Here is a 13630-nt window from a genome sequence, read left to right as displayed (position 1 = left end):
TATTAGGCTTTATGGGCCACAGAGTCTCTGTCACAACTACTCAACTCTGCCTTTTTGTACAAAAGCATCCATAAACACTACATAAACAAATGGGCATGGCTATGTTCCAATAAAACTTCACTAAGTCAGGTGGTAGACAGATATGGCCCACAGTTGTAAGGCAAAAGTCCTTTTTAGAGCCAACTTCTTCAAAAATATAAGTGGGTTTGAAGGTTCCAAGTGGAAAAAGAAACAAAGCAAAACTAAAGAGCGTCCTACATACATGAAAGGCCTTCTAATCCTTTGAAATACATTAAAATCATTTATCATTGAAAATAAAGTGAAAGTATATGGACAGATCACCTAGACCCATTTTCTTATTTATTTATTTATTGTCTGCGTTGGGTATTTGTTGCTGTGTGCAGGCTTTCTCTAGCTGTGGCGAGCAGGGGCTACTCTTCATTGTGGTGTTGTTATGGTTCACGGGCTTCTCACTGCAGTGGCTTCTCTCGTTGTAGAGCACAGGCTCTAGGCATGCAGGCTTCAGTAGTTGCACCAGGCAAGCTCAGTAGTTGTGGCTCGCGGGCTCTAGAGTGCAGGCTCAGTAGTTGTGGCGCACGGGCTTAGTTGCTCCGCAGCATGTGGGATCTTCCCTGACCAGGAATCGAACCCATGTCCCCTGCATTGGCAGGCAGATTCTTAACCACTGCACCACCACCAGGAAGTCCCGACCCATTTTCTTACAATAACTGATATTGTACCAAAGTTAAAGTCACTCAATAAGATCAACACTGAAGAGTCATCAGTCAAGACAAGCTTAGGTTAGCTTAGGCTATTGTAGCAAACCTCTAAAGCACAGTAGCTTAAAACAACAAAAGTTTATTTCTGGCTCATGCTACCTGTGGGTCAGTAGGGAGTCTTGATGGTTGTAGCTTCTCTGACAGAACTACCTATCTTCAACATTACTGATCTTGGTGCCAGAAGGAAAGAGGGCTTTGGAAGGTCATACTCCAGCAACTGAAGGCTCAGACATCATTTCTCCTTAAAATATACTGGATAGAGCTCATAATATGGCCCCCCTCCCCTCACACAATGGGACCAGGAAGTGAAATTCTATCACGCAACAGAAGATGAAAAGCCAGGAATACTGAGTGAGCAGCATGAGTGACTATCACATAGCAATGGTTAAGTTACTTTGACCTAGATGATCACAAAATGCGATTTTCATATTAAAAACACATTTCTGATATACTGGTTAGCCAGGAACCACTGTCAACTTCATTTACATTAAAATTTCAAAGTGTTCGGTATACTCTTCCTTAGTGTCTAAGGATTTGGCAATGGCAGGACTTGAGGTCATCATTCTGAGTATCAATTCTTAATGCCCATACTGGTAGATGTAGAGAATACAGTAGACTGAGTGTTTACTGACCACAGGACATAAGCAGAAGCTGTGTTGGGGGCAGAGCTCTCCCAGGAGGTTTAGGGACAGGATACACAGAGTGGTTTTTCCACAGCCCTCTCCAAAACCAGCATGTATTTCAGAATTCCTTAGCTCCCTACTGCAGTCTTCTGGACCAGCTTTGATGGTATAGCAGGTGCTGTTAATGTTCTACACGTATATACTCTTGGATTCCTTTACTATTTTCATGTGCACCAGCCAGTGGGTGTGCTTTAACTTCCAACAGTCAGTATCTGTGTCTCTTTATCTGTTTTTCTTGGACGACTGCCCTCAGGTTACTGAAATGCCTTTTAAGAGCCAGATGTTCTTTCTTTCTTTATTTTTAACATCTTTATTGGAGTATAATTGCTTTACAATGGTGTGTTAGTTTCTGTTTTATAACAAAGTGAATCAGCTATACATATACATATATCCCCATATCTCCTCCCTCTTGCGTCTCCCTCCCTCCCACCCCCCCCATCCCACCCCTCTAGGTGGTCACAAAGCACCGAGCTGATCTCCCTGTGCTATGAAGCTGCTTCCCACTAGCTATCTAGTTTACATTTGGTAGTGTATATATGTCCATGCCACGCTCTCACTTCATCCCAGTTTACCCTTCCCACTCCCCGTGTCCTCAAGTGGTGCTCGGAAAACTGGACAGCTACATGTAAAAGAATGAAATTAGAACACTCCCTAACACCAAACACAAAAATAAACTCAAAATGGATTAAAGACCTAAATGTAAGGCCCAAAACTATCAAACTCTTAGAGGAAAACACAGGCAGAACACTCTATGACATAAATCTCAGCAAGATCCTTTTTGACACACCTCCTAGAGGAATGGAAATAAAACCAAAAATAAACAAATGGGACCTAATGAAACTTAAAGCTTTTGCACAGCAAAGGAAACCATAAACAAGACAAAAAGACAACCCTCAGAATGGGAGAAAATATTTGCAAATGAAGCAACTGACAAAGGATTAATTTCCAAAAATTTACAAGCAGCTCATGCAGCTCAATATCAAAAAAGCAAACAACCCAATCCAAAAATGGGCAGAAGAGACATAAATAGACATTTCTCCAAAGAAGATATACAGATTGCCAACAAACACATGAAAGAATGCTCAACAACACTAATCATTAGAAAAATGCAAATCAAAACTATAATGACCTCACACCTGTCAGAATGGCCATCATCAAAAAATCTACAAACAATAAATGCTGGAGAGGGTGTGGAGAAAAGGGAACCCTCTTGCACTGTTGGTGGGAACATAAATTGATACAGCCACTATGGAGAACAGTATGGAGGTTCCTTAAAAAAACTAAAAATAGAACTACCATACCACCCAGCAATCCCACACTGGACATATACCTGGAGAAAACCATAATTCAAAAAGGGTCATGTGGGCTTCCCTGGCGGCACAGTGGTTGAGAGTTCACCTGCCAATGCAGGGGACACAGGTTCGTGTCCCAGTCCGGGAAGATCCCACATGCTGCGGAGCAGCTGGGCCCGTGAGCCATGGCCACTGGGCCTGCACGTCTCGAGCCTGTGCTCTGCAACGGGAGAGGCCACAACAGTGAGAGGCCTGTGTACCACAAAAAAAAAAAAAAAAAAAGAGTCATGTACCACAATGTTCACTGCAGCTCTATTTACAATAGCCAGGACGTGGAAGCAACCTAAGTGTCCATCGACAGATGAATGGATAAAGAAGATGTGGCACATATATATAATGGAATATTACTCAGCTATAAAAAGAAACGAAACTGAGTTATTTGTAGTGAGGTGGATGGACCTAGAGTCTGTCATACAGAGTGAAGTCATAAAGAGGAAAACAAATACCATATGCTAACACATATATATGGAATCTTAAAAAAAAGAAATTGATATGAAGAACCTAGGGGCAAGACAGGAATAACAGCCAGATGTTCTTTAGAAGGCAGTTTTTACCAATGACTGATGGGTACAGGGAAACTCGGGACATTCTTGATTAGGAAAACTCTATACTCTGTCTTCAGAGCACCTCGGTGGAGTTGCTTGGCCTCCTCCTTCCCTTGCTGGTCTCAGTTCCCCACCTTACCTACCACTTCTTTTCCAGCAATACGTCCTAATAAATGACTTCCACATAACTCGTTATCTCAGGGTCTGTTACTGAGGAAGCCAGACTGAAAACAGCCCACTCACAGCTTGAGGACATAAAGGCTATACAGTGCTACAGAACGAGACCAGGATTTGGACTCAGGAGACTCCAAATGACAGAGTTCCCACCCTACAACTTATTAGGTAACAGCAGTCTTTATCAACCCTTCTAAAATGTAGAAATAATGGTACCTAACACAACAATTTTGTGACAAATACATGGGACGATGACAATACGTGTGAAAACACTTTGTAAACTAGAGAATATTACACTAGGAAGAAGTTAGCTCATTTAAGATAGGTGTTTCCCAACTTCTAATCCTTCCCCCGACCTGTAATTATGACTATGCTCCCCACTGTCCACAAATAGAAGAAAATTTGTACAGTGGTGGTTCTCAGATTTTAGCATGCATCATAATCACCTGGAGGGCTGTTTAAAAAGTTTGATGGGCTCCACCCCCTAGAATTTTTGATTCAGTAGGTCTGAAGTACAGCTCAATAATTTGCATTTCTAACAAGTTCCCAGGTAACATCAATGCTGCTGATCTGGAAACCTCACTTTGAGAAGGAAAACTTCAGCCACCTCGGCAGAATGAAACTTACAGTGGTCCTACCTTACCATAGAGAGAATTTATAGGAAACAAAGACTAAGCTTTAAAAAACTTATTGTGAGATTTTCTTTCCCAGGCTGTGGATATATGTCCTCATGTTATGAAATAAACATGTGCAAAGTTGGCTGTGAAGAAAATTTCTGTAGAAGAAAATTTCTATATTCCATCTCAATTCCATACTGACTTGCATTTAATTTAAAAAAAAAAGAGGTTCAGATAGCTGTTACTTTAACATCTGTCATGACACTAGATTGACAAGAACAACAATTTATTCACTACTGAAATGTACCAGGTAATATTCAAAGCACTTTACCTGCATTAATAATTTATTCCTCACAACAACCCATGAAGTAGATATTATCATCTTCATTTTACAAGTGAGGCAACCAAATCAGAGAGAGGTCCAGAAAGCTGCCCAGAGTCATACAGCTAGCAAATGTCAGAGGTGGGGTTCAAACCCAAGCAATGTGATACTACAGTCCACAGTCTAAACCAAAAACAACATTGCATAATGGATGATTTTTTAAAACTCTGACCAGTTTACAAAATTCTAACTCTATGATCTTTCTTCTTATTGGCTCCCTTTTATGTATATACCTTCCATTACTATGTGGGCCATATGATCAAGCATGGAGTTACCCCAAGCACAGGCATGGCTCCCAGGAAGCTTGCCAGTTGCTTTGCCTACATGTGGATAATAACTCATAATGCTGGGCTGTAATACAATCCTACACACAACTATTAAATATGGCATATGCTCAACCTGAAGAGTACCAAAACTGAGAAGGGATGATAAACAGCACACATACTAAAACCTCACTAATCTCTATTTTGAAGATGCTCTCCATGACATTTTTTTGCTAAAGAAATTCACTGAACAAACTAAAATGGGGACTTCCCTGGCGGTCCAGTGGTTAAGACCTTGCACTTCCAATGCAGGGGGCACGGGTTTGACCCCCGGTCAGGGAACTAGGATCCTGGATGCCATGCAGCACAGCCAGAAAAAAAAAAAAAAAAAAAAAGAACAAACCAAAATGCATCTCTATAGCTAGAAACCAGCCCCAGGCTGAATGCACGAGGAGGGTGATTGGATCCTGACAGCTGCAAGTCAGAAAAAGAAGGGAAGACTGAGGAGAAAGGCTGGCAGGGCTGTGTTTGGCCTGCCTGCCCTCTCTTAAATTCAGTGATTAGCTAGGCAGGGACATTACTTTGCCTCTCAGAGCATTCACTGGAAAAAAGCCCCAGGAAACAGCTTTACAGTGTATTTTAACAGAGCACAAGTGGGACTTCTGAGGTGCTGGTAATGCGCTATTTCTCGATCTGGATGCTAGTTATGTGGGTATGCTCAGCTTGTAAAAGTTCAAGTGGGTAGAAAATTTGAGCTGTTCACTTATAATGTGTGAACATATAATTTTTCTGTGTGTATATTTCAATTTAAAAGTTTTAAAAAGAGTAGTTCTGTCTCCTTACCAGCCAAAAATAATGACACGCATCTGCTAAGGAATCTTTTCACCACACAGGCTGTTCTGCTGCAGAAGCTTGTTCATGACACATCGACTGAGCCAGAGGAGGGGGTTGTGAACAAAGGGTGGGGTGACAGCGAGGGCTTGGCTCACGTTTGTTCACTGAGGGCTTCAGAAGCCTTCCTCAAGGCTGGACTGTTTAGGCAGAGTGCCATCACAGCGGGGGAGGAAGAAAAGAGCATTTCCTCTCTAGCTGTTAGCTTCCTTTGTCCTTACTCCCTTCTTCCAAAATGTCCCCTGTCCACCCCCACCAACCTCAGCAGCAAATTATGCAAAAGAGCAGCAGTCCCGGGAGTTGAACCCCCAGATTCAGGGATGCCCTGGGCTGACCGTCACGAGCAAACCCAAGCAGGCCCCTGCAGTACTGAAGGGGACGCACACATCACACACCTAAGGGCCCCACACACGACGCACAGAGTACACGCTCAGTTAACACCGACTGAATAAATGAATACATAACCCGTGGACCCAATCCAGAATACACACCATAAATGTGTGCTGAATAAAATTAACGATAGCTGTTCTCCAGGTCTCCCCTAAGCACTGCCTGCATTAATTCCACACACGTGATCTTCAGCCAAGATATACATCACCAGGTCAGCATCCTCCACATAGCACTGTTTCCATATTTTTGAATGTGTTCAAGAGGGCTCTTTACCACCTTTTGTAATGGATGCCCTCAGGCAGCACTCTGAAGGGAAGTCAAGTAGGGCAAAGTTGCTTCAAGTTGTTGGAGTTGCTAATACTACTTCTATATAAGAAGAAAACAGGCCCCGAGGATGGAGTTCCTGTTCTTAACTCTCATTCCTGCCTAAGTGGAAAAAGTTTTCCGCAGCCATGCTGCTAGGAGCAAATTTCCTGTTTTTAATATTGTTTAGTCTGAATGGGTCTCTAGAGACCAAACTTAATGCTGGAGAAGCAAATAAGCTGAGCTCCCAAGACAGTTCTAACTTCATAGTTGAGCTCAGCCAGCCCAGCTTAAGCCTATACCATTCTCAGCAATCCAAGGTCTAGTTAAAGAGATTAGTTTTGCGTTGACCTGAATTGCATCTGCCTCATGCATCCCACTGGCAGGGGCCTTCCTCCCTCGAGCCACAGCTCCCTCTGCCAGTCTTCCCTGAAGACTTGGTAGTTTGCAGAAGACAGAGCTGCCTGTTAGAACCACAAGACCTCTAACCGCACCCATCTTGTGGTGCTTCTTGTGCCTCAGCCCCTCATCTCAAGTCACCTCAACCAAATAAACAAAGCATGACTCCAGCCTTAGCCAACAGCCCCGGAACAAAGGTGCTTCTTGGAGCTGTCACAGCCACTTACTAAAGTGTATGCAAAAGACAAAAAAATTAGATGATCGAAGAGAGACCCGACAGTGGTGAGCACTCAGCTCAAAAATTACTTGCTGGTGACAACCAAGAGATGCACTGACACAAACCTGGACAGTTAGGAACCTGGGACTGATTTTCAATGCAGTGTAGTTAATGAGCCTCTAAAAACCCTAACAGAGCTGATGAATGCCTAAGAGATTCATTCTCTCTGGTGCATAAATGCTTCTATGTGGAAGATACTGAGCAGATGAGGTTCATCTTTGCAGAAAAATGAATATTTGGAAATTAAAGCTGGTGGAATTTAGGATAAAACTAGAAAACAATGTAGGATTTCATCTCATTCAAAAACACATATTAGGAGTCTTCTGGATTCAAACTGGAGGTCCTGCATTCACTGTTTCCCTCCCCAATATGAAACAACACCCCAGGGTACTTCACAGATGAGAAAGGACTTACTCAGAAAAAGAGGCACCAGCAATACTGAGTTGTGCTGGGAAGGAAAGAAGCACACTGGCTGGCAGGGTTAGTGCACAGACCCCAGGCTCCTTCATGGGCACTTCTGGGTACATTTCACCACTTTTACTGTTATTTTTTTGGCCACACCGCACAGAATGTGGGATCTTAGTTCCCCAACCAGGGATCAAACCTGCGACCCCTGCGGTGGAAGCGCGGATTGTTAACCACTGGACCAGGGTGGTTAACACCAGGGAAGTCCCCATTTCGCCACTTTTAAAGTCCACTTCAAAACCTGGCCCCTGGGTCAGAACAGGTGAAATGAAGCATCCACTTGCTGTAACCTGGGAGCTATTTTTTGTATCTCAGAAAGTGATTGGGTCAATTAGAGCTATTCGGCAGATTCAGAAGAACACACGCTGACTGCATCTGTAGACAAGCACTTCAGATACAAAATTTAAAATAGGTGGTGTCCTCCATATCTCAGAGAAAGGCATCAACAGGGAGGCTTGAAAACACATGATCCTCATCATGGCTCCTGGGTCCTTTCCTATGGTAAATGCACAGTTTATCAGTTGAAATTTTTCTAATTGTCAGCTAATTCATGTCATACTTCAAATATCAGAGGCAAGCGCACAGTCAGGAGGAGTTAGCACACACAGCAGGCAGCAGGTGTAGTGGAAAGAGCAAGGGCTTTGGAAGCAGCAGATCTGGGTTCCAATCTGGGCTCCACCTCTTAGTAGTGTGGCCCTGGGAAAGTTACCTAACCTCTTTGAGCCTTGGTTTTCACATCTGTACCATAGAGATGATAATAACCCACTTTGGGGGCTGCTGTTAAAGAGTGAATGAGATGAGTCAGTTCAGTACCTGGAACAGAGCAGGTTCTCAAAAGGTGGTATTTTCTTCTCTCACTTCCCACTTAAGCGAGTTGTTCACGAGAATATTCTCCGAAATTAAGCACAACTTTTCCAAACCCTGAAATCAAGTCTCTAAACTCCAAGGAAATGTTGCCAGATGCTTACTGAAGGGGGAAGTTGCTTCTACTTTCTCAAAATCTCTAATGTGGGAGAAAAGGAAAAGCAATACCAGCCAAAAACCACTACATGTTTGTGCTTTAAACCATAACACCACCACAAACAAGATGGGGTTAGTTTACTAGGGGAGGAAGAGCAAAGAAAAAAAAGTAATTAAGGGTTTTCATTCCTGTCAGATCTCTTCTCATCTGAGCAGAGCCATTGTCTCCACCAACTACATGGAAAAGCTGCATTAGCTCTTCCTCCTACATCAATTCAGCACATATCCCCAGAAAGCATCTGTACTTTGTCTAACTGCCTAACTACAGAGAGAAGAATTGAGCAATGAAATGACTAACAAAGAAATAATCCCCCACTTCAAGGAAGAGAAGCAAGAAAAATGAGTGCGCACACGCTTCTGTTTACCTCCTCCGCTCCTGGGGACAGCAAGGGGCTGTTTGTATACAAACAGCAAGGGGCTGTTTGTATACAAACAGCAAGGGGCTGTTTGTATACAGATGAGAATCTTATGAGTGAGTCCAACCGTTTCTGCCCTGAGACCAACGTCCTAGGGGCTCTACCTTTTCCAACTTCTAAGTACAAACTGGGGGATGCCTGGGCACATCTGGTCACCATTTGATTTCAGGCTCCTATTGTGTTCAGTCTGTGGGGGGAAGTGAGTCTATAAATAGCTCACACTCGAAAAAATGAGAAACCATCCACTCTGCCTTTCCTGCAGAGAGAAGAGAGGGTTTTCACTGAACACAGCTCCCTCATCATGATTATAAACCAAGTTAATATGCTAAGTAGCCAGCCTCAATCAAATGATTCATACACTTATTTATAAGACTAAACAGTATCTAGAATGAAACCAGGAAGGAGCTTCAAGTTAAGATTAGTGAATGATTCATGTGATGCTTTTGAGAAGTCTTTTTGGAAACACACCAAGCTGTGTAGTTAAATCCATGTATGTGAAGCACCACTTTCAAGTCTTAAGAAGAATGCCCTTCCTGCCTTTGGAAGAGAACTACAGGTTTAAATCCTATTCAATCCTGAAAAGAGCAATCACGCTGTGGACTAGACTTTTTGACAACCTCCCCTCCCTACCCCCGACAAAAAAAGGCCTACCTCCCTCTTCAAGTGTTTTCAAATGCTTAATTAAAATATTTATCAGTAGTATTTACCACACTGTAAAGTAATTAACTCTGTGTATCTCTCTCCCTCAAGAACTAAGAGTTTTTCATGGGTAACTACAATGTCCAATTCTTACTGGTTATTTCCAGTGCTTAGCACAATTCTTGGCATATTTTTCAGTAGAAGTATGTTGAATGAATAAGGTAAAATAATCACATATTACATGACCTTAGTGAGCTTTCACAAATAAAAGATACATCAAATTTAATGTTGATTTAAGGGAGAGGGGAGAGAAAAGGGGGCCAAGCAGGTAAAAGTAAACAAAACAGCGATATAAACAGATTGTTTCCCTTCATCTCCACACCTGCTCAGGATTCCAAAAAGGCTATTTTTGCTGGAAGCTGAGATTATGTAAATGTATGTAAACCACACACTAGTAAGAGCCAGTATACAGTAACAACCACCCCTAACTTCAGATCCTGGAAAAAATAATTTGAAGCCAAACTCCTGTTCCCAAAAAATGCAGTTCAGAAAGAACAGCAAGCAGCAACAAAGATATTGGACAGCTAAGACCTACAACTTGAAATGCTCCAAAATGTTTCATAGTAAATTATCAATTTCTGATTTTGTCTTTAGAATATAACGAAAAGTCTCCTGTACATGTTCTAGAAGCCACAGCATATTATCACTGTGCCTGTCAAAGGATCTAACTGTCTTTGGTTTAGAAGACAAACGCTAAATTAAAATCTGCTCTACTGAGTCCATAGAGCAAGTCACAAACCAGTGTGGATCCATCTGCTGACACCAGAATTAATGCTATACGGTTTGTCAGATATAAATCAAACGCAGTCTTCATCTTTTCATTGTCCAAAATATGATAGCTGAAATAAAGTTAAAGAATATACCAATAGAAGGAAAATGATACCAGATGGAAACATGGATCTACAAAAAGAAACGAAGAGCGCTAGAACCGGTTAACTACATGGGCAAGTATATGATTTTTTTTCTTACTATTTAAATTCTTTAAAAAATAATTTACCATTTAAATGAAATTACTGACAATGTATTATGGAGTTCATAACATATGTAGATATAAAATGTATGACTTGATAGTATAAAGACTGAGAGAGAAGAAACAGAAGTATTTTAGTGTACCTTATTTTATGCGGGAAGTAGTATATTATCACTTAAATATAGACTGTGATAAGTTAAAAATGTATACTATAAACCCTAAAGCAACCACTAACAAAACAAAGACTTATAATTAATAAACCAACAAAAATAAAATGGAAACACAAAAATACTCAATCCAAAAAAGGCAGAAAAATACAAAAAAGGGAACAAATAAGAGATAGGTCAAATAGAAAAAAAAGAAAAAGAAAAATGATCGTCATAATTATATTAGTAATTACACAATGTAAATGTTCTAAATAGCCCCAATTAAAGGCAGAGATGGTCTGATTAGGAAAACAAAGCAAGACTCAATCATATATATGCTGCCTACAAGAAATTCACTGTAAATATAAAGACATAAATAGTTTAAAAGTTCACAGTAGCAAATATATTATGGTACACTCACATAAAATGTTACTATGTGGCCATCAAAAAAGTGAGGTAATCATATATACAGATATGAAAATGTCTCCAAGATGCATTAACTGAACAAAGCAAGATGCAGAATAATATGTGTCTGCTACCATTTTTTTAAAAAAGAATAAATATACAACTACATGCTTAGATGTACACAGAATATATAGGAATATACACAAGAAATCAGTAACAATGGTTGCCTCAGCATAGGGGAAAGAGGTACCAGGAGATAGAAAAGAGATTTAATTTTCACTGTACACCCTTTTGTACTGTTTTATCTGCCATGTGCATATATTACCTATTTTTAAATTAATAAATTATAGTATTTTTAGAAAAAAATTTTATTATTAAAGAATTAAGAACAAAAGATACTTTCACTGGCAGTATATAGAACTCTGTAAAGAGACTTCTTTCCTGGTACAGAAACATCAGAGAATATAATGTAGTAATAATATCAACTGATATTTATTTAATCTTTCTAATTTTTTTCAAAGTCCTCTCAAGCCTAATACTTCATTTTAGTCTAACTATTCCTGTGTGTTGGTAGGTGGGGATCATCACTCCCTCTTGAAAGGTAAGAAAACTGAGGCTATTTAAATCACATAATATAAAGTTGTTCCACTAAACCAAAAGCCATCAAGGTTTGCCTGAGATGGCACTTGTGTAAGTGGATATGTCAGTGTCTAACATGTCTTCCTTCTTACATCAGCCAGACAGACAAGTAAGAGAAATGTCAACCAGGGAATAATCCGCATTTTACAGCCAAAGCAAAAGCACAGTTATCTGGACCTTGGGAAGAGCAGTCATCTATTCAAAATTGTTTAATTTAAGGTACAATATATCATGAACTCCAGAATCTTGTTACTAAAAGCGTAGTCCTCAGTCCAGCAGTATCTTAAGCTCCAACCCAGAACTCTTTGATCTGAATCTGCGTCTCTAACTTTAATTACTTTCACATGCATACATATCACCTGGTGATCTCTTTAAAATGCAGATTTTGATTCAATGCATTTGGCTTAGGGTCTGAAAGTACACATTTCTAACAAGCTCTAGGCAATACCAAGGTCCACACTTTGAGGAGCAAGGCTCTCTACATCTGTGTTCCCAAAGAATAGGAAGCATGTCCTCTTCCTTTCATTGTATGGAAGCATCTGGACACGCAGAGTTCTTAGTAAAGCTCAGCAGGCACATCCAGAAGGAAAAACCAGTAATGTGTTCCTGGGAGGCATTTTTCTACAATAAATCAGAACACTTGAACCATTCTGGAACAAAACAGGTCTGCATGATGTCCCAGGGGCAGACTCTTGAGAGAGCAGAAACAATGGAGATACCATGGCCCCAAACCAAGGTTCTGAAAACAAAGAAAGGCAGTGGTGTCCAAGCAACAATGGGGATGGACAAATGGATGGAATGGGCACTATAGCCTATTAGAACCTCTAGAAAAAAATCTTGAATGAGACATAGATTTGCTCAAAATCTGATCAGCATAAAACGTGATATATCAAGTGAGGTAAAGCAACTAAGCAAAACTCTGTCTCTGTCACACACTCACACACACACACTCACAGTTTGTTTACCCAGCACCTAGCATATACCGACATACAACAGATGAATGGTGAGTGAATGCTGTTTCTGTAACCCAGGATACGCCGCCTCCTGCCCTCAGGTTAAATATCTTCATGGCCTGTATGACATGGCCTGTATCTGCTGGATTCAGCTAAGCATCCAGGATGCTGAGGCCACTTTGTCACTGTCCCAAAGAACCTGGGATTAGCCTCCATATCCCCTAGGAGTCTGGAGCAGCGCAGAGATGGAATGTGGGAGTCTGGCCTCCTGGGACACTTGGAGAGACGGACACTATGACTACATCCTCTTAGCTTCACCCTGGACTGGCAGCACTTGATCCACTCAAGCACTCCTTGTACATTCTTGCCCTACAATCATTGCTTTTTATGCCTTTCCTTCTGACTTCAATGACCTCCCTTGAACTCATTCAAAGGCATCTATGGGTAGTGTGTTACTCCACTGGATTCCTGAAATATTTAATGTAAGTGCCACTCATTTAACACTTGAATGCTTGGTATTGTTGATTATTTTTATTATTTTAAGGATTATTTATAAATATAAAATTATACATTTATAATATAAGTATACTGTTATTATATTTACTATTATTATTATTCCCAATAAGACTGTAAGCTTTCTGAAGGCAGGAATCACATCTTATATCACTCCATATTCCTCACAGCACTCAATCCCACTGTGTTGCAGATGGTAGCTGCTTCTCAAGTGCTTACTGACTGAATGAGAGAAATGTCACTACGCTAGGAAATGTAGGGTATTCAAAGATGGATGAGGCCTAGTCTGCCTTCAAGGATCACTCAGTCTAATAAAATAGGTAAGTCGTGTACCCAAAGAGCGTTAATT

The 13630-nt window shown here is 40.9% G+C and overlaps 1 protein-coding gene across 3 annotated transcripts in view; it reads right to left on the bottom strand.

Annotated features, from left to right (window-relative positions):
* The window catches only part of STARD9 (StAR related lipid transfer domain containing 9), a 133836-nt gene that overhangs the window by 101910 nt on the left and 18296 nt on the right, over positions 1 to 13630 (bottom strand). The gene's annotated exons all lie outside the window — the stretch shown is intronic.

Source organism: Mesoplodon densirostris, chromosome 4 (assembly GCF_025265405.1).
Source record: "Mesoplodon densirostris isolate mMesDen1 chromosome 4, mMesDen1 primary haplotype, whole genome shotgun sequence".
NCBI classification, from domain to species: domain Eukaryota; kingdom Metazoa; phylum Chordata; class Mammalia; order Artiodactyla; family Ziphiidae; genus Mesoplodon; species Mesoplodon densirostris.
The sequence above is the reverse complement of the archived record's forward strand: the minus strand, read 5'-3'. Positions and strand labels throughout refer to the sequence as shown.